Source organism: Falco biarmicus, chromosome 5 (assembly GCF_023638135.1).
Source record: "Falco biarmicus isolate bFalBia1 chromosome 5, bFalBia1.pri, whole genome shotgun sequence".
Taxonomy (NCBI): Eukaryota; Metazoa; Chordata; class Aves; order Falconiformes; family Falconidae; genus Falco; species Falco biarmicus.
In genome coordinates, this window is record NC_079292.1 from 76,211,887 (window position 1) to 76,229,519 (window position 17,633).

General features: G+C 49.0%; 1 protein-coding gene across 7 annotated transcripts in view; it reads left to right on the plus strand.

The window, feature by feature from the left end:
• The first annotated feature begins 239 nt into the window (after positions 1-239).
• The window catches only part of PPFIBP1 (PPFIA binding protein 1), a 119,624-nt gene continuing 102,230 nt past the window's right edge, over positions 240-17,633 (plus strand). For 3 of the 7 annotated variants that reach the window (XM_056339135.1, XM_056339136.1, XM_056339138.1), the window contains exon 1: positions 242-428. The gene's annotated coding sequence lies outside the window, so the exon portion shown is untranslated. Of the gene's footprint in view, positions 429-17,633 lie in introns of all 7 variants that reach the window. The other 4 variants (XM_056339134.1, XM_056339137.1, XM_056339132.1 and 1 more) reach the window with 2 other exon arrangements.

Below are 17,633 nucleotides of genomic sequence, written 5' to 3' on the forward strand. Positions count from 1 at the left end.
GGCGGCGGGCAGCGCCTCCTGAGGCTCCCGTCGGGCCGAGGCTGATGGGCCGCAGGGGGGGGCGGCCCGGGTCCGGCGCCGAGCCTGCCCCGCCCTCCGCCCGCCGGCGGCGCCGAGTGACTGTCGTCGGGCCCAATCAGGGCGCCGGCCCGGCCCGGCGCTGCCGCCCGCCCCGTCGGGGAGGCCCAGCCCCGGGGCGGGGAGCGAGGCGAGCGCCCGGCGCGGCCCGGCGCGGCGCGGCCCCGCTGGGTCCCGGCCGCCGTGTGCGAGGCGGGGCCGCGGGCGGTGCAGGGCGGGGCGCAGGCGGGGCCGGCCGGGACGGGGCGGGCGGCGGAGCGGCGCGGACCGGACGGTGGCGGGGGCTGCCCGGAGCCGGCAGAGGCGGAGGCGCGGCCGCCGCGGGAGGGCCCGCCGGGGTTTGGGCGCAGGTAAGGTTCGCGCCGGGGCGCCCCCGGGGCCCGGCCCCGCCGTCCGAAACCGAACCGAGCCCGACTGCCGCAACTTTGTGTCCCGGCGGGCAGAGCCCCCGCCGCGCCCTTCCCCACGGCCGCCTGGCGCGGGCGGCAGCGCGCACCGACGGCTCCTGCCGCGCCGTGCGGGCCGCAGCGGGGCGGGCCCCTCCCCTCCCCACCCCGCCGCCATGGGCCCCGGCCGCCTGCCCTGCCTGGGGGCCGCGGGGGTCCCCCCGGGGAGCGGGCGCCGGGCGCTCCAGGCGTGGGCTGGGAGTCCGCCGTGCGCCCAGCGCCGCGGGTCCCCCGAGCGCCGTGCGGGAGCGGGGAGCGGGCCGCGGGCCGCTTTCGGGGCTGGCGGGGGTGCGGCCAGGGGCTCCCCCTGGGCCCGGCAGGCACCGGCCCGCTCCCGGCCCTCGGGCTGCGGGTGCTCCCGCGCCGCGCTCGGTGCAGCCGAGCAGGGAGGGGGCAGAAGCGCAGGTTCGGAGGGAGGGTCGGTAATCAGCTCCTGACCCGCTGCGACTTAAGCGCTGACGTCGCTTTTAGGGACTTTTTGGGGGGAGGTCGGCTCCGGTTTGATCTTTCCAGGCTTTAGTAGGACGCTTCAGTCACAAGTACCGCGAAACTTCGGTTGTGAGTTTTATCTTGGACTGACAAAGCTGCTCTGATTTAAGGCCTGGGGTTCTCACATCCTGTAATTATTTCTTCTAAGTCTGTGACTTCTAAAGGCTGAAGTAGCTGTGCCAGCTCACACCCTGGCTGAGGTGCAGCTGTAGCAGTAAAAAGGTGCTTTGCACCTACATAGTTATTTCTGTTGGGGGGGGAAATGAGCTTCGGTGTTAAATGGTTCGCTGTGGTGTAACAACATGTGCGTGCTGTGCTGTGGAAAGTGCTGTGCTGCCGATCTTGTGCAAAAATACAGATGAAGTGTTTAGGGCTCAGGCTTGGCTCTGTCTGAGCCTTCAGAGACTCTGCTGGCTTTCCTTATTTTGGCCCAAGCACAGATACTACCAACAGCACAATGTGTAAGCTCTGGTATGTATTGCAATGGCAGCACGATTGAGCAATACCGAGTGTCTCTGCATTCCAAAAAGTAAACAGCAAAAATGGGTCACAGAGTGAGAATATTCTCCATGCTTACATGATCAAGTATCAGAGAGGAAGATGTTCCAGTGTGCCAGCTCCAGCTTTACTGCTTCTGCTAAAGGTAGCAGCTATAGCTTGAGGATTTACATTTGTGAAGGACAAAAGGGACTTGTAATTATAATAAAAACCGTGAGTATGGGTTTCACTAAAACCAGCGTGCTCAGTGAGGCAGCATGGCAGGTCAGTTCAAGAGGCATCCAGGAAACTAGGGAAAACTGAAATCTTGTTAAGCTCTCAGTTCCGAATGCAGCAAGCATTTTGGCCTCTCGGCTTCTTCACATCAGTAAGAAATTAAGAGCCGAAGTGCTCCCTAGTTTGGCTTAGTACCTGTCCCGCGGGAGTTTTGACAATAGGATTTATTGCAGTTTCTTGAAAAGCTGTATCAGATAGATCAGCTCCTAGAAGCAGAGGGAGTTGTTCAGTTTTCTGGTGAGAATGACTGTCAATGGCATGCTGCGTAGCTCATAAGTTAAGGTTGGTGTTCCTGTGCTGAGAGTATGAGGTTGATGTTTCTCTCCTCCCTGAAGGCAGTGGGAGCTCCACCTGTTTGCCTGGCTCTGGAGTGGGGCCCTTTGGAGCGGGTTCCCTCTTCAGCAGCATTGCTCCTGCTTTGAGGCACGCTGCCTTTGAACAAGGTGCTGTTAGGTATTGAGCAGCTACTAACCCTCTTAAATGAGGTAAGCGCGAGAACCCGAGTCCAAATGCATAGGTCCAGATTCAAGCACTTCTTCAGTTTTGGCGAGTTTTGCCCTGGGTTTTCAGCTGTTTGCTGGATTAATTCTGGGTTTAAGAGTTCTGCTGAAGAACGTTTAAGTTGATTGTCCTGTGCGCATGTGTCTGTAGCAGATCCATGCTCTGGAAAAAATGAGTGAGTAACGTTTCTGCTTGTCCCTGAAATGCAGGGTGGAGTGCCTTGAAGTCAGGGATATCATATGGGGCAGAAAGCTGTGGTGCATGTCATCTTTTTTCCCCCTACTTAAATGCAAATCCTGTTTCCGTTTTGGGTTGTGCTGCTTGTGCAGTGTAAAAGATGTTGCAGGAAGGAATGGAGTCCTGATGAAAATGCCTGTGGAGATGTATGGGGAGACTTTGCTTGTGACATGTCAACATGAGGATAATTGTTAACATTCCTGAAATTACAGCCATTCCCGGGAGACTGAGGTTCCCAGGTGGTGCTGCCAGCCTGTCTGGTCCCTTTTCTTGCTAGCGATGAGGAGGACAAAGTCTGGTCCCTGCTCACTGGTCAGGTCTGGATGGCCTGAGGACAGGCGGTGCTGCCTGTTATGAGGTGCATGGTACAGCATCCTTCAGGAGGTTTTGTGTCTCTTGAATCCATCCAAAAGGGGTTTCTGTGGTTTCTGTCTTTCACTACTTCAAGGAGCAGTTTCAGTGAAGGGAAATTCCTTCCCCTGAAGAGGTTTAAAACCAAAGAAGATTTAGTAACTTTCTTGACAGTGGTGTGATCACATCAAAATATACCTTTGTACTCATTACAAGGTAGCGTTGCTGTGAACTCGTTTGAATAACTAATTTTCTTTGTTGTGCTTTGCTTTATGTGTTTTCTGTGAAGGCGCAGGGAGCATGGAGAGCTGGTCAGATCACAAATCCGGTACTGATGGTCAAAAAATGTATCTGACTCTTGGCGTGGGGCAAGAGCAGCACGAGAAATAAATACCTGTGACTGGAAAGTCCACTAATCTGCAGTAGTTTTCAACAGAGAAAGTAGGAGCCCAAATAGGCTAGATTTAGGGAGGTAGTGGAGCATCCTGGAATTCCTGTGTTAGAGATGGTCAGTAAAGCCCCTGTCCTGCTGCTGAATTTGCGTGCTCTTCCTTAAGAAGGTGCTGGTAACCTCTGGCTGAGCTTATAAATGGTGATACGCAAGTTAGGTTGGTATACCTGAGACAGGTTCTTCTCGTACTTACCTCTGTTAAATTCAGGCTTCAAAGCAAAACTCAAGTTATGTTGCTGCTTTAAAGCTGTACAATAATGATCTGACCTATTTCTGTCTGGCCAAGCCACGTCTGTAAACTTATAAACGTAAGGAACAGGTTTATTGGAAGGTTCAGGTGGGTTTTGTTGTGCTCACTCTTCTTGTGAGCAGCCTGTGCATACAGCAGTGCATTAAGAATACTTAAAAACACTTAATACCTTCATAAATAAAACCACTCATACCTTCCTGTTGCTACCTACCCGTACCACTTGGGCTGAATAGTACCCCTCCTCCCCCATTTGTAACTGTGAGATCCCGTTAGCGACTTTGCTTTTGGATCCAACCCAGGAGAGGTAAACTACATTGCCTTGCCTCGTGTTTACTGTTGGTGTTTATACCCAGACATTTATTTAGCATTTATTTAGCTTCTAATGTAAATCCCTACCCTGTCTTGACATACTGTAGTTTTGTTTGTGTGCTCAGAGCCTAACTGGTGTGTCACAGTGTCTCCTCAGCAGGTACACTGTCTCTTCCTTTATCAGTCTTTGCATTGGTGCTGACTTTTTTTCAGTTTTGAGTAGTAAGGGCATCAGCCTTCCCTGTGTCTTGGTAGGAAACTGACTGTTAGGGCTGGGAAGTTGACAGCTGAACAGGTGAACAGTGAATGGAGAAAGGGTGGCCGTTTAACGGCAGCTTCAGAAATTGGTGAAGTTTACTGTTTAAATAGCTCTTTGAAAACGGCAAGTTTACAGGCATTAATCTTGGCATAACATAGGAAAGGCTCCATGTTATTCCTGAGAGATTATTTCTCTTGCTCAGTGTGTAGAGAAGTCGGCATCCAATTCAGAATTAAAGCTTGGTCTTTCTTTTGTACAGGATGGTGTTTCTCTTGCCATGGTGTTGTTATCTGCAGTTGCTACATGTTTCCAACTTCAGCAGATGACCATGCTAAGTCATAACACCTGTCTTGCTGTGTTTCTGGTGGGATCTTTGCTTTGCATGTCTTCTTGCTCAGCTGTGAACACACCTTGAGACGCAGGGAACAATGCATACATTTCCAGCCCCCCCCCCCCCCCCCCAATGACTTGTGTGTTGGTTCAGCTCAGGCTGAGGATAGTGGCCATTTGTTATTTTTCCAGTAGTGTTTGCTGCCAAGATAGTACTTTATTTCTGCTTAAAGGCTGGATTTTTCCGTTAATAACTCAGTCATCACACTGGATTTGCAGTTGCTTGCCCATGGTGTATATTGCCCTTGCTATGGGCATATATGATTTCCTGATATCCTTTAGCTTCCAGAGTACTTTGTTCCTCTGTGACTTCTGCTGTACATGAAGAAAGTGTGGTGGGTTACAGCTTTATCCTTTTTCCAATGGCTGTGCTTCTGTTTCTGTCAAAAGGCCAAGATAAACCAATTATGTAAAGAGCTGATTTCTTTTCTCCGTGGAAATATATTTAGATACAGGTCTTGCAGCTAGTCACAGCTATAGCTTTTCTTCTGCTTGCCCCTGTCTGGGTCACTTCATCATTAATGGGGGAGGCAGGTGGAGAACTTGGGAAGGGCTTTGGCTGTGCAGTACGGCCTCGCATACCTGATGTATCCCCTGAGTGGGAGTCCTGTGCTTTCTTCCTGCTGAGCACTTCGCCTTTCCAGGCTGGTAGAGCTCATGCTTCATCAGAGCACTCTCCTCTAGAGGAGCTCTGTGGGGGAAACGTTGTTAAATCTTACTCTCGTGCCTTGCATGTTGCATCTTCTCCCATATGTTGTCTCAGGACCATGAGGAATGGCCCCGGTGAAGAATGGTTCTCTTTCTTCAAAAGCATGGTGCAAGTTGAAATCTTGCTAAAACTGCTGGGGGATGCAAAAGCCTGGCTCCCCCATATCACATGAGAGTACCTGGGCAGGGAGACGAATCTTCTGTCTAGCACTGGTCTGGAAACCTCTGTCCTAGTTTGTGTTAAGGTAAGGATGCTCACTTTCCCTTCTACCATTCTGCATCATTAATCAGTGCGATTTGTGTCAAAGAACAAGGACCAGAGGCCATTTAAGCAGTCTCTGGCTTGTGGTGTTTGAGGTAAGATAAAAATAACAAAAAAATGTCACTTTAAGCAGCCATTTGCATACATCTTGATGGTCATCGTAGGCATAGTGTTGTAACTCTTGCATGAATAAAATCCCATTGAATGCCACCTGTGTACAGAAGGCTCTGAGATCCAGTACACTGATCCAAATGTTGATTTGTACTTGCATCTTTCTTTATAGGCTTTTTGCTAAATATTAGTGGATTATTAAGGCTGAGATTTGAGACGGCTGTTGCAGCATCTGAACTCTAAACTGGAGAATCTTTGTGCTGTCAAAGACAGCTGTCTAATTGTCTCAGATTGGAAAAATCTGAAAACTACTAGCATGAATCAGCTATTTTAAATCAAAGGGTTGTCCTGGCTCTAGATGTGACACATTTGGGAGAACAGTTTTATTTTCTTCTCTGACATGTGTCAAAGTAAGAGGAAATGGTAGTGATTTGGTCCTTCATGCCTTTTTTCAGACTGATCAATTCTGAAACAAAAAATCTAGGGAAAAAATAACAGTGTATATTTTATATATGAGTGTAGAATATAATCCCAAAATAGTTTACGGACACTATAGTGGTTGTGAAGGGAGACAGAGTGTATGCAGTTTTTGGTTGGTAACAGAAAGATAGCTTTAATACTGTAAGACCAAACAAACTGCCCAATAAATAACTCCCCAACCTCCTCGTTCTCAAATCTTTCCCCTGTAAGTGCTCTTTTGTGAAAGACAGAAACAAGAACATACATGCATTTACCAGACCAGCAGCAGGATCTGTTTTTGGGGATAAGGAAGGGCGGCGCTGTTTGATGCCGCGGCAGCTGTGCACACAGCTGTCCATGTGCTCTGTCAGCGGGCATGGTCATGGGAGTCTGGTTCTCTCCCAGCTTTGTGGTTGGACATTCATGGGCCAAGGAGTTCAGTGTAGCTCAGTGTGAGTCCCAAGGATTTCAGGCCAACTTCTAAAATTCAGAAGGAAGGTCCTTAATGATAACGATGTCTTTCCTTGCTGTAAAGAAGAGTGGTTCGGTGAGTGACTTGGAGGCTGTTCTGTTGGCCTTTGCCCCTCGATGCAGAATTTGGCAAAAAAGTCAGAGCTGGTTTCTGTGTCTGCAGCAGTAAGGCGCGGTTAAGGTTTATGATCACACTTGTGCTTAAAGAAGTGACCAAGCCCTGGCTCGCAGGCTGTGTGCTGTTCACGGTAGTTTTTGTGGCCTGTGGTTTACTGCTGGCTGCCTGCTCTCCCAGGGGCGCTGCAGGTAGAAGGCAGGAGGAGGATGGGTGCTACATGCACAGAGCTTCATCCGAGGTTCTTGCAGTATGTCGGATGCTTTGAGGATGTGCTGGGTTTGCTGAGTGTGCTTAAACTGTCTGTTCTGTGCTGCTGAGTGTCTTTCCACAGCATGGGTCTTGATCTGAGCAAAATTTAATTTCAGATTACCTCCAGAGTTCAGGGAACTTCAAGTCCATTCAGAGGATCCAGAATAATCCAGAAAGTCTAGGTTGGTGTTTTATGGAAGTCTTGACTTGATATTTTCTCTCTAGATCAGGGGTCCTCAAACTACGGCCTGTGGACCGGATACGGCCCCCCAGGGTCCTCAATCCAGCCCCCGGTATTTACAGAACCCCCCTGCCCGCCCCTCCCCCCCCCGCCAGGGGTTGGGGGGGAAACCAAGCAGCCGCAGATGACTGCCTGCCGCTTCATCCGTGCGCTGTCCCCCTGGTTAAAAGGTTTGAGGACACCTGCTCTAAAGTATGTGTACTCACTAGCTATAGCCATGTGTGTGATGTTTAGGCAGAAACACACCCTTTGTGAAACGCGGGAAGAGTGTAAGTACTGTTGAAAGAGATGAGCTATTTACACTAGCCCAGATCACAGGGAGTGTAAAGGGTGGAGAAAAGAGCATGCAGGCCCTTTGGTCTCCATGTTGTTGGGCATCATGAGGTTGGCACGTGAAAGTGTTTGTAAGATCAATTTAAGGTTCTGCTGAGTGTGAAGATGATGATTAACGTCTGCCTTGAAAAGCAGGTGAGGAAAAGTATCTTCATTGTAAAAAAAGCACTGAGCTGTTTCTGTGTTTCTGAAAATAGTTACTATCCCACAGGGTTGTAGCACTTATGTTCTTGTGTTCTCTACAGCTTTGCAAGGACACAGCTAGGGTGGGTTTATAAAAATCACTCTTGACATATGGAGACTGCCAGAATCTGTTTTCTCTTAGGCTTGGATCAGGTAGTCATATGGAAGGAGTCCTGCGGAGACAAGGTGTTGGCAAGGAGAGGGAGCATGTAGTCTATTGGGATTTCAGCTTGAGTGTGAATGGGTAATTCGTAGATGTCAGCCATGTGATTGTGTTGGTTTGCCTTATTTTGGAAGCTTTTCTTGTGGATTCTAAGTGTTTCCTCTTACCACCCTGGTTTAGGTTTATAAACCTGTGCTAAAGTGTGGCATGGGTTCATCTTGTCCGTCCCAGAGGAGTGTTGGGAGCTTGCCTGGTGGGGTGTGCTGCCGCCCGGAGCTGCTGTGTGCGGGATGCGGCGGGAGGCAAAGGCTGGGCTGTGGATGAGGTTGTGGCTGTGTAGGAGCAGGAAGCATTTCTGGGCGGGGACCTGCATTGGTTTCCCTATCCAAACGTCCAAGCTGGAAAACACACTTTATGGTGGGAGGTAGTGGTCTGATGGCTGTGCTCCCTGTGCTGCTCAGCTTGGAGCCTTTTTCCTCTCTCTCCTGCACTGAAAGTATCTGATAAACTTTTGTTAAATGAGAGAGGAGGGATGGTATGTTGAGATCCTTTTTTTAAGAACCAGAGAAAAATTTAATGCTTCCCAAAATGCTGGTACACTGAAAATGTACGCCGTGGCTGACAAGTGTAACTTACCTGCTGGGGACCTCTGTGCTGTGAGGCAGGGGGCATTCATGTTGCAGCTGGAGGCTGAAGTAGCCGTCCTTGGTGGCTTCTCTCAAGATCCAAGTTCAAATGGCCGTTCTTCTGGAACAGGGTGTGCATTATAGACAATTTCAGTGGGTTAGTGGCTTACAGAGAGGGTGAAGTATCAGGACATGTTAGAGCAGCCGAGGCACACGGAGCGTTCCCCAATTCCTGCCTGCAGCTGTATGCAGAGTGGAGCAAAGGTCTTCTTCGAGAGGAGGTGGGTGTGTTGAGCAAGTAATCTCCAGGAAAGGCATATGGTAGGTAGATGCCTCCTGGTGGGTTCAGGTGCTGGCTTTGTGGTAGTGTCCTCTGTCCTGCTTCCAAAACAGGATTAAGCAAAGGAGACTATTTCTTTACTTTTAATTAAAATCTCTGGGAAGTTGGTTTTGGTTCAGAGCAGACCTGAAAAGGCTTGTCAGCTGGATCTTAGAGCCATCAGCATTTTTTTTCTCCACTTAACTGAAGCTCATTTAACTTGTGACAGCACTTCTAATTTGTTATATTTCTAAAGGAAACATCACGGGAATGTTCAGAAATGCATATTTATGTTTCTTGCCTAAGCTTAATTTGGCTCTAAACTTATTTTTCTTATTTCAGTAAAGAAGAATTTCTTGTCTTAGGCTGGGATATTTTCCTATATTTCATAGTTTTTGTTTGTTTGCTTTTTGGTTTTGTGCTTTTTTTTCCCCTCCTCCTCTAGAAAGAGCATATAGTGCCTTACCTTGGTCTACACCTTCCCTTGGATGTGAAACATGTAATTAACAGGTCCTAACCAGAAGTATCCTCTCAGAGGTTTCCTTACTCACCCTGGAGCTGGTGTTGGGCCTCCGGAGTAGTGCTGGGTAGAACCACTGCAACCTCTGATGATGCTGGACAGAAATGTGTTTTTTGGGGTATCCTTGGGGTATGTAGCACTGCCAGGGATTTGGACATGGTGGAGGAGTGCACATCCCTTCCCACCACCCTTGCTTGGGAGGGCTGGAGCCTGTTTTGGTGGGGGAACCCAAGGAGGTGTGTGCAGCATGGCTCCATGCTCTGAGTGCGTGGGAGGATGCTGCTGGGTCAGGGGTGCAGATGTGCCCCCTTCCCCCTGCAGTGCTCCAGGGGGAGGCATGTAGCTGTTCAGCAACAGCACCTGAGGCCAGGCTGTGCCCCACAGCCCGGGGCTGCTGCAGTCGCATGGCATACCTCTGGCACCTGGTGGGGCATGCCACCAGATTTCGTGGTGCTGCTGTGAAACTGGGATGCTGTGTGTGGTGCTGGGGTGGCAGGAACACCTGGGAGCAGCTGGCTGTGGGATGGGGTGAGTCCTGGGGCCACCCCATGGCATTGCCCCTCTGGCTGGCTGCAGAAGGATGTGGCAAAGCTGTGACCAGGGCATTGTGAATGTGGGCCAACCTGACTGGTGCTGAGTGGTGAAAGCGTATGTGTGCTGTCTAGTCAAAGTGCTTCCACCCATTGCAGCTGGTGGCACTGGTATGCCCCGAGAGTGGTAGTGGCACTCCACAGCTGGCTTCTTGGAGAGCGTAAAGGATGATTAATCCTTCCCCACTTCCAAGCCTTCACACGAATTAACAAAGTAGTATTGATGATATAGTTGCATAGATGGATGGACATTACCTGAAAGGAGTAGTAATGGGTCTGTCATAGGTGCAAATGTTTCTGAAGCAGCTGCATCTTGCTTGCTCTCTCTCCGTTTGCAATATTGCTTGAGAACGTCCTTTTGGTGAGCAGCCGTGAGGCTTTAAATGCAGTGTGGCGATGAGAAGATTGAGATTTGTTTTCAGGGTGGTGCTCGTAAACTTCCTGCAGCTTGGTGATAGAGATAATTCTGCAGGTTCTGGCTCTATTGTTGTGACTGGGTCTAAGGTGAATTTAAGAAAAATGTTTTGGTTGAACAGGCTTTCCTTTCTGTTTTATCCAAAGGGAAAAATCCGTTAGGAGCCTGATCTGTTGTTCTCATTACTGAGGGAGTTTCTGAACAGGATCTAAATTCATAATTATTTGCACATCCTTATCTGTGTGACACAGTGTTTTCCTGGTCAGTATCTCAGGTTTCAGACTCATCATGATGTGTGATCTTTAATCCACACACACAGAAGTGTTTGATCATAAAGGTGTCAATATGGTGAAAGGCATTTCTCTCAGAATCATTTTGGGCAGCATGGTAGAATTGGCTGCTGAGGACCAGCATTTGCTTAGCTTACAGCAAGCTCTGGAGCTGCTGTTGGAAGGAGGGTGAAGTGCAGGATCCTTCGACTAGTCGTCTGTCGTCTGTCGCAAGGCTGTAATGCCTGGGGAGGGTGGAGAGGAGGTACTGACCTGCAAGGCCTGCCGAGGATGCCTAAAGGGAGAGAGGACTAGCCCAGCACATGACTGCAAGGATGGAGTCCTGCTGTGTCTCCAGAGAGCTTTGTGTCGGAGCAAAACCGCAGCACGCCCTTGGAGAGTGCCTCCTTTTGTGCAGGATGATGGTGGTGGCAGCTAGAAATGTTTTTCCTTTTGCAGCTGGTTGGGAGGCTGTCCCTCTGTTGCGTGCAGGCTATATAGCGGTGTATGTTTATGTCCTTACTTGCAGAAGTACTAAAGGAGGACCTGGAGTTCAAGGCTGCCTCCGTGTTGCTGTCTCCATCTGAAATCTGTTTCCATTTTCTTCAGCTTCTTGCTCTCAGACCTTGTGGCACTTAAAACTCCCCCTTCCTTCCCCACTCTTCCAAGGAATTTTACAAAGAAATCAATAGCTGTCTGGTTATGACAGCAAAATGAAGAGGGCTGTAACGTCTCCATAGCTACCTAAAAGGTACTTGTAAAATGCTGGTGGAAGAGAGTGCCCTACAATTATCCCATACATTCCTTGCATGCAAACTGAAAATCGTTTGCATTGGTTAAGTAATTGCTGCGCGCTTGTCCAGTGATAAGTGTTTGGTTACTACACTAAATTTTTGTTACTTTAACCCTGTGAAGCTGAAAAACATTAATTAGTTTTACACAGAAAACGAATTGACCTGAACACTTAGTAGATTAGCTGATTGTAAATATACCAGCTTAATCCAGCTTGGTTTTTTTCTCGTGTTTCATGTAGCATCTGAAAAGAGACAGCTTGTGGCAAATTAGCTGGGGTGAGACTACAAAAAGATTGAATTATTCCTGTTTGAACAGTTCCCAGCATGCAAGCACTTGCTGCTTGGTTTGTACATCATCTGCATCTTGACTTAGCTTGCCAGAGCTGCTGTGATTGAGGTGAAAGTAAATAACCTCCAACTGGAAATCTTGCCTTTGATGTAAATGATACTTTATTTGTTAAGTGGCGAAAAATATCGTGGGGATACAATGAACAAATATTGTGGATGCCATGTCTTTTGAGTTTCTTGCAACAAATGTCTCGCCCTGTTGTGCTTCCGTGAAGGGAAGCTGTTTGACATGCTGTCCTGTGCTGTCCTGAAAAGTCACTTTGCTCATAGAGAAACCCAGCACTGGTATGAAAATGCAGTTGTCAAGACGTATGTGAGGTTGTGCTTGGCGTGCATCTGTGCCTTACGCGCTCTGTTCGCTTTGGGGCACGGCATGAAAACAACAGGCCGTAGAGTTAGGTCTGCCACATTTAGGCAAGGCTAAGCTTACTGTCAGGCATCTGTAAATGCCGAAGCAGTTGAAGCAGGGTGATGTTTCTGTAGGGACTTGCCTTGATATACTGATGTATCACAGCACCTCTGTCAGAGAGGATGGACTAAGGGGGTGGGGAAGCTAAAACACATGTGCTAATAGTTTAGGATTGGCCAGCTGGTTGTTTAGGACAGTGTATCCAGCTGGACTGCTGATGCTAAATTGGAATTTGGCTGTGATATTGCAATTAATTCCTCTTCTTACTAAATGTGCTGGATCATTTTCCTATGGCAGTGGTAACGAGGGCCTGGCTTTACTGTTGCATGTGGTGAGGAACGTTTCCCTTCCTTAGATCCAGTTGTGTTCATGTAGCTTCTGCAGAGCTGATTTAGGAGCAAGGGGAGGCGCAGGCGTGTGGTAGGTCTGTCTCTGTTTTTCTCTTTGAAAGGAAGAATGGGACCCTACACTTTTCCTCTGAGCCTCATTGGGTTTGCTATCTCTTTGCCCAAAGACATTGGGCTGTTTGTGGGTAAGATGTAAGGAGAGCGAGAAATAAAAATGCGTGACATACCTGCTAGAGGCAATGAAAGTCCCACTTTTGCTTCTAGTGAGAACTCAGCTTTGCATTGTCCAACTTGCCATGTTTTTCTGGAAAGAGAGAGGTTAATGGGGATGGAGACCTAATGATGGCCCAAGTGGAGATCCCTTTGCAGTTGTCCCTTTTGTCTGGGCAAGCTGTTAGGGAGATGGTTGGTGAAGGGAGGAGGACATCCTGGTACTGCTCCCCACCTCTGTGGAGGGAGCGGTGGGGTCTCTGCCGCTGAAATCTTTGGATGTGGATGTGAGGGGCAAGGAAACAGGCCCCCCAGGGAGTGTATGGGGTGCTGGGCTGGGCTGATGGGGGTAGAGGTGGGCTTGTTGGTTGGTGAGAGCTTCTCCAGAGCCAACTGCCGCAGAGCAGGTGACCCTGCTGGCTTGAGGAGTTAGAAGTCACAGAGTCAAAGTTGCAGCAGCACAGTCCAAAATACAGTTGCTTGCCATAAGAAAAAAGACCCTTCCAGGCTGTGAAGTTTTGGATTGCATGTGCTCAGTTAGCTGGTCGTCCCTGGTGTGGCAGCTGTCTGTCTTGCTATCCTACATCGCTGTGCTGCTGCCTGGCTGGAGCCAGTGTCCCCTGTCCTCTTGGCCCCTCCTGAGCATGGCGGAGAGGAAGAGTGGCCTCAGCAGCTGCACTGTGTGTGACCCTTGGGTACCTCTGTGGGCCCTGCTGGAGGACATGCTCCTTATGTGTCCTGCACCTGCCATGGGGTCCATCCTCTACTCATCCCTGCCCTCTGTACCGTCACCCGCTGTCTCCTATGGGCACACAAGGAAATTCAGAGTGCTGTAGTTTGTGGTGTCCTTTCTTTAATCCTTCTTGTCTAGCTTGTGCTGCAAAGCTTCAAGGCGAAGGTTTTGCCTTCTGTGTGTAAAGCCTCATGCCTGGATCTAGTTGATGTTTATACAGAAGTGTGAGGGCAGCCAAAGGTTCTCCAGGGTCTGATAGAAGCCACACATGAAATTAATCCAAATTAAACTGCGTTAACTCATTCCATGATAAACAGGAGGCTACAGCACAGACTCAGCTTGTTGCATAGCTTTGAGACAGTGACGAATGAAAAGTGAATCCTTCTCCAAAAGTTTGCTGCGCCTTTATGAGGCTTGATGAAGTTTTGAGGCAAGCCAATACACCAAGCTCATTGCGTAGGCATTTGCGAGAAACGAGGCAGGTTTATGGGAGAGCACTGTGGGTCCAGAGAGTCAGTGGGGTGCTGGGGATAAAGCAGCTAAACAAAATGTGGGCCTGCTCAGGGTGAATCTGTGGTTGTGGACCTGCACGTGCCTCCCTGTGGAGGAGGGAGAGCTCAGGCTGCGTGCCCTGCTAACGTGGGCCGCACTGGAGCTGGTTTGCCTACGTGACAGGGTTTTCCGCACTGTTCTGCTATGCCCGCTTCCCCCTGCTCCGCAGGGATGCGGAAAGTAGGGGAAAACAGTCTGGTCAGGGCAGCCTTTGGGTGGGTGGGTGACAGCCCTGCCCTTGCTGCAGAGCCTTTTGTGGGGGACAGGGAATGCTGGAGGTTGGTTGGTGGCCCAGCTATCAATGGGGAGCTTGGCACTTCCCATGACAGCAGGAAAAAGTGTTGCTGGAGCTCTGGCCCTTGTCCCCTTTTCCCAGCACTGGTGTGAGGGGACGGTGGACTTCCCAGCAGTGATGGCATTAAGGACGGCCTTGGAGGCTGGGATGGTTTTCCCTGGATTGAGTTGGGGTCAGCTCTCAGAGGCATGGGGCTTTGCTGGTTTGTGTCTGTGAAGTGGGCACAGTTTTCCCAATGAGGTTTTTAGGCCCTGTGAAGAACAAAAAGCGTTCAAAAATGTGCATGCTCTGGGAGGTGTGCTGCTGTCAAAGAGCAGTGGATGCAAGAGATGGACCAGTGTAATTTTACAGTCCAGTTTACTCTGGGTTTTGAACAGTCAGAGCAGTGTGTTTCTCTGGAGGGTTTGCAACAGCGCCTGCTTCTTTGTGGGGCTGCGAGTGAGGAAGGATGGATACTGCCTCGGAGTTTGAAACTGCAGGTCAGCACGAGAGCACGGCGGTGCTTCTCCACCGGAAAGCAGCGCCTGCATGGTCTGGCTGCCTCTCCTGCCCGCGCAGAGGTTGTGTTGATCTGGTGGATGTGAATAGACCTGCAGGCTTTCTGCAGAGCTGTGATGTCTGAGGAGAGGCAGTTTCCAAGTGAAACACTGATTCTTAGCCACGATCCTGTGTGCTAACGGTGCCTGTATTGGAGAACAGGAGCAATTTTGTATTGTAGCATTTGAATCACGCATGTTGATTTGCCCCCCGCCCCCCCCCCCGCCCCCCCCCAAGCATGCTGCTTAGGAATAAGGATGGGGGAAATACTGCTGGTAGTGAGGAAGGAACTTTCTGACTGCACTTCTGGATCCCTCCTTCCCCATGGGCTGTGTGCTTGGCACTGTGGGACCATATTAACTACTTGTGTTTGGATTTCCAGAGAAGAGGCTTCCTCTCGAGACTTCCTATTGTAATTCACATCTGTGAAGCTGAATGCAGATGCTGCCTGTCAGGCTGAGAAGATTCATGTCCAGCTGTGGATGTACACAGGGGAGGAGGATAGATGGTATTTTGGCATCTGTAAAGACACCTTACTAAAAATAGGCTAAAGCTCATGAACCTGGGAGCAGAAGTTGTCCCAAAAGCCTTACTTGATGCATCTTTCCTTTCTTTTTTCCCCCCTTAAGGAATAATTATTTGGAATATGCTCTCTGTTTCACTGTTTGCACAAAATCTGGTTGTGCTCATGGAGAAGCTGCTGCTAGATGGATGGGGCCAGACTGAGCTCTGTTTGTAGCTCTGTCATTCCTTCCCTCTGAGGCTGGGATATGTTGTGTCCCTCGTTTTCACTGCTTTCTTGCTATCCTGCTTTTTATGTGTCTTTCTACTTCTGGATCCTGAGCTCCTCTGCGATGGGGCTGTCTGACTGCATAGCATGCAGAGCTCTTGCAGTATATGAGGGCAGATCGTACAGCTGAGTGGGAGCAACGCTTTTCAGGGAGGCACAGGTGATCAAGTGGTGCATGGAGGGGTCAGTATGTCAAAGCAACAGCTTTCCTGTGGTTTGAGCTGCTGCCTCTGGCTGTGTTTTATGTATTTGGTAGGGGCAACTGCTCCCATGCATGTAGCAGCCTTTGTCCCTGGGCTTCTTTGTTGTTTTGAGTCCTCTGTGTACCTTGATGCTGTCTTTCTTTCTCTGCATCTTTTTCCCTCGTCCCTTTCATGTGCATCCTCAGAGGTGATCTGAGGAGTCCCTGCCAGGACCCCTTGCAGGTTTTGGGCGTGGAACTGCCAAGCTCCCTTCTCTTCGCCAGTCTGGGGCCTCTGGCGGTGCAGAGCTGGCTTCATTTTAGGAAAACATAATAAAGCAGATCAGTATTAACTTGCCTTCATGGAGCTGATCCTAACTGCGGCTCAGTTGGATTATGTTAGCTGGTACCCAGAGGCTTCCAGATTTTAAAACTATGAAGCAACTTCGCCTGCAAACAGAGTGAGTGGTTGCTTGGCTGTGCTCTCGTAATTGTTTTCTGTTCATTGACTGCGTCGCTGGAATAGTACGAGGCGGTGTTGAATTTCTGGACAAGGCTTTAAACAAGATTTTCTGTCAAAATGCCTGACAAACCACCTGCTGTAATGCAGAATGTGGGTCTGTCTTTTTGCAAATTGAATTGTCAGAGAGCTCTTATGATTATTAAACAATGCTTTGTGTTAATTTAATTTCCTGTAAAAGATACAAGCTGTATGATTCAAAGAAACAATGCAAGCACTTAATCCAAGTAAAAGCAAAATTTCTATATCTGTGCATATACAATACTTAAATGTTTCCAATGGCATCATGTGCAGGGTGGAAGTATACAAATATACATAAAAGCCCAATACTTTAAAATTTGTCAGTTTTGAAGAAAGCATTTACTGAATGGAGAACTGAGTAATGAAAAACAGTCAAAGCCAGAAAGGAGAAAGCATCGATTTATTATCTTCTTGGGATGATGGAAGGAGGGATTTCCCACCCCACCCCCCCCCCCCCCCCCCCTTGTATTTTGAATGAGTTTAAAACTGTTTCAGCCAGCTTGTGAATGGTCAGGATTCATCAGGTTTTGTGAGCAGAAGGGCTATTATTTGGGCTTTCTGGCTAGGTTCCAACTCGAGGAATCCCGATTCAGGGTGAAATGCCTTCCTGCTCTGGGCAAGCATAACTGTTCCCTCCCCCTCTGTTGCACAGGGACTGGCAACTTCACCTTTTTTTCCTGCTGGTGTCCTGCAGAACTGAGTTAAGCACATAGCGATCTTGCCCACTTATATTGAGCTTGATACTGGCTCCTGCTAGTGATGAAAGGCTCGTGTGTGCAAAGTAATGAATGATGCTCTCGCCACCCCTCCCCTGAAGAGAAGCTAAAGAGAAGAGCTTGTGAGGAGAGGTGGTCTCAGCTGTGTGTCCTGGTGGAGCTGGCCCCTTTTGAATGAATGGAACTGAAGTGATCTTTGGCATCCTTTGAAGGAAGGATACTGCTCTGGATAGCAGTAGCTCTGCTTGCAGGATGCCAAGGAATCTGCTCTGCTATATTTATATATAACACAGACTTTTAAAAATAAGTTTATATTACATATATTAAAATACTATTTTAGATATAGATAAATACGTATTTAAAAGTTGTGTTGCTTTCTGAATTTTTCCACAGGGTGTGATGGCGGTGTACTTGTGCACATGGCAGTGGGAAACTAGCAGGGAAAACTTGGAGGGCTTAGGGATCCCTGAGTGTTGTCTGCCTGCACTGGTGCTTAGGTATTGCTTAAATGGGCTTAATCGAACTTTTGCCTATGTCTCCTGCCAACTCCATTTTAAAAGTACCATGCTCAAATTAAAGATGTAGGTGGGAGGTAAAGTTAGGGACAA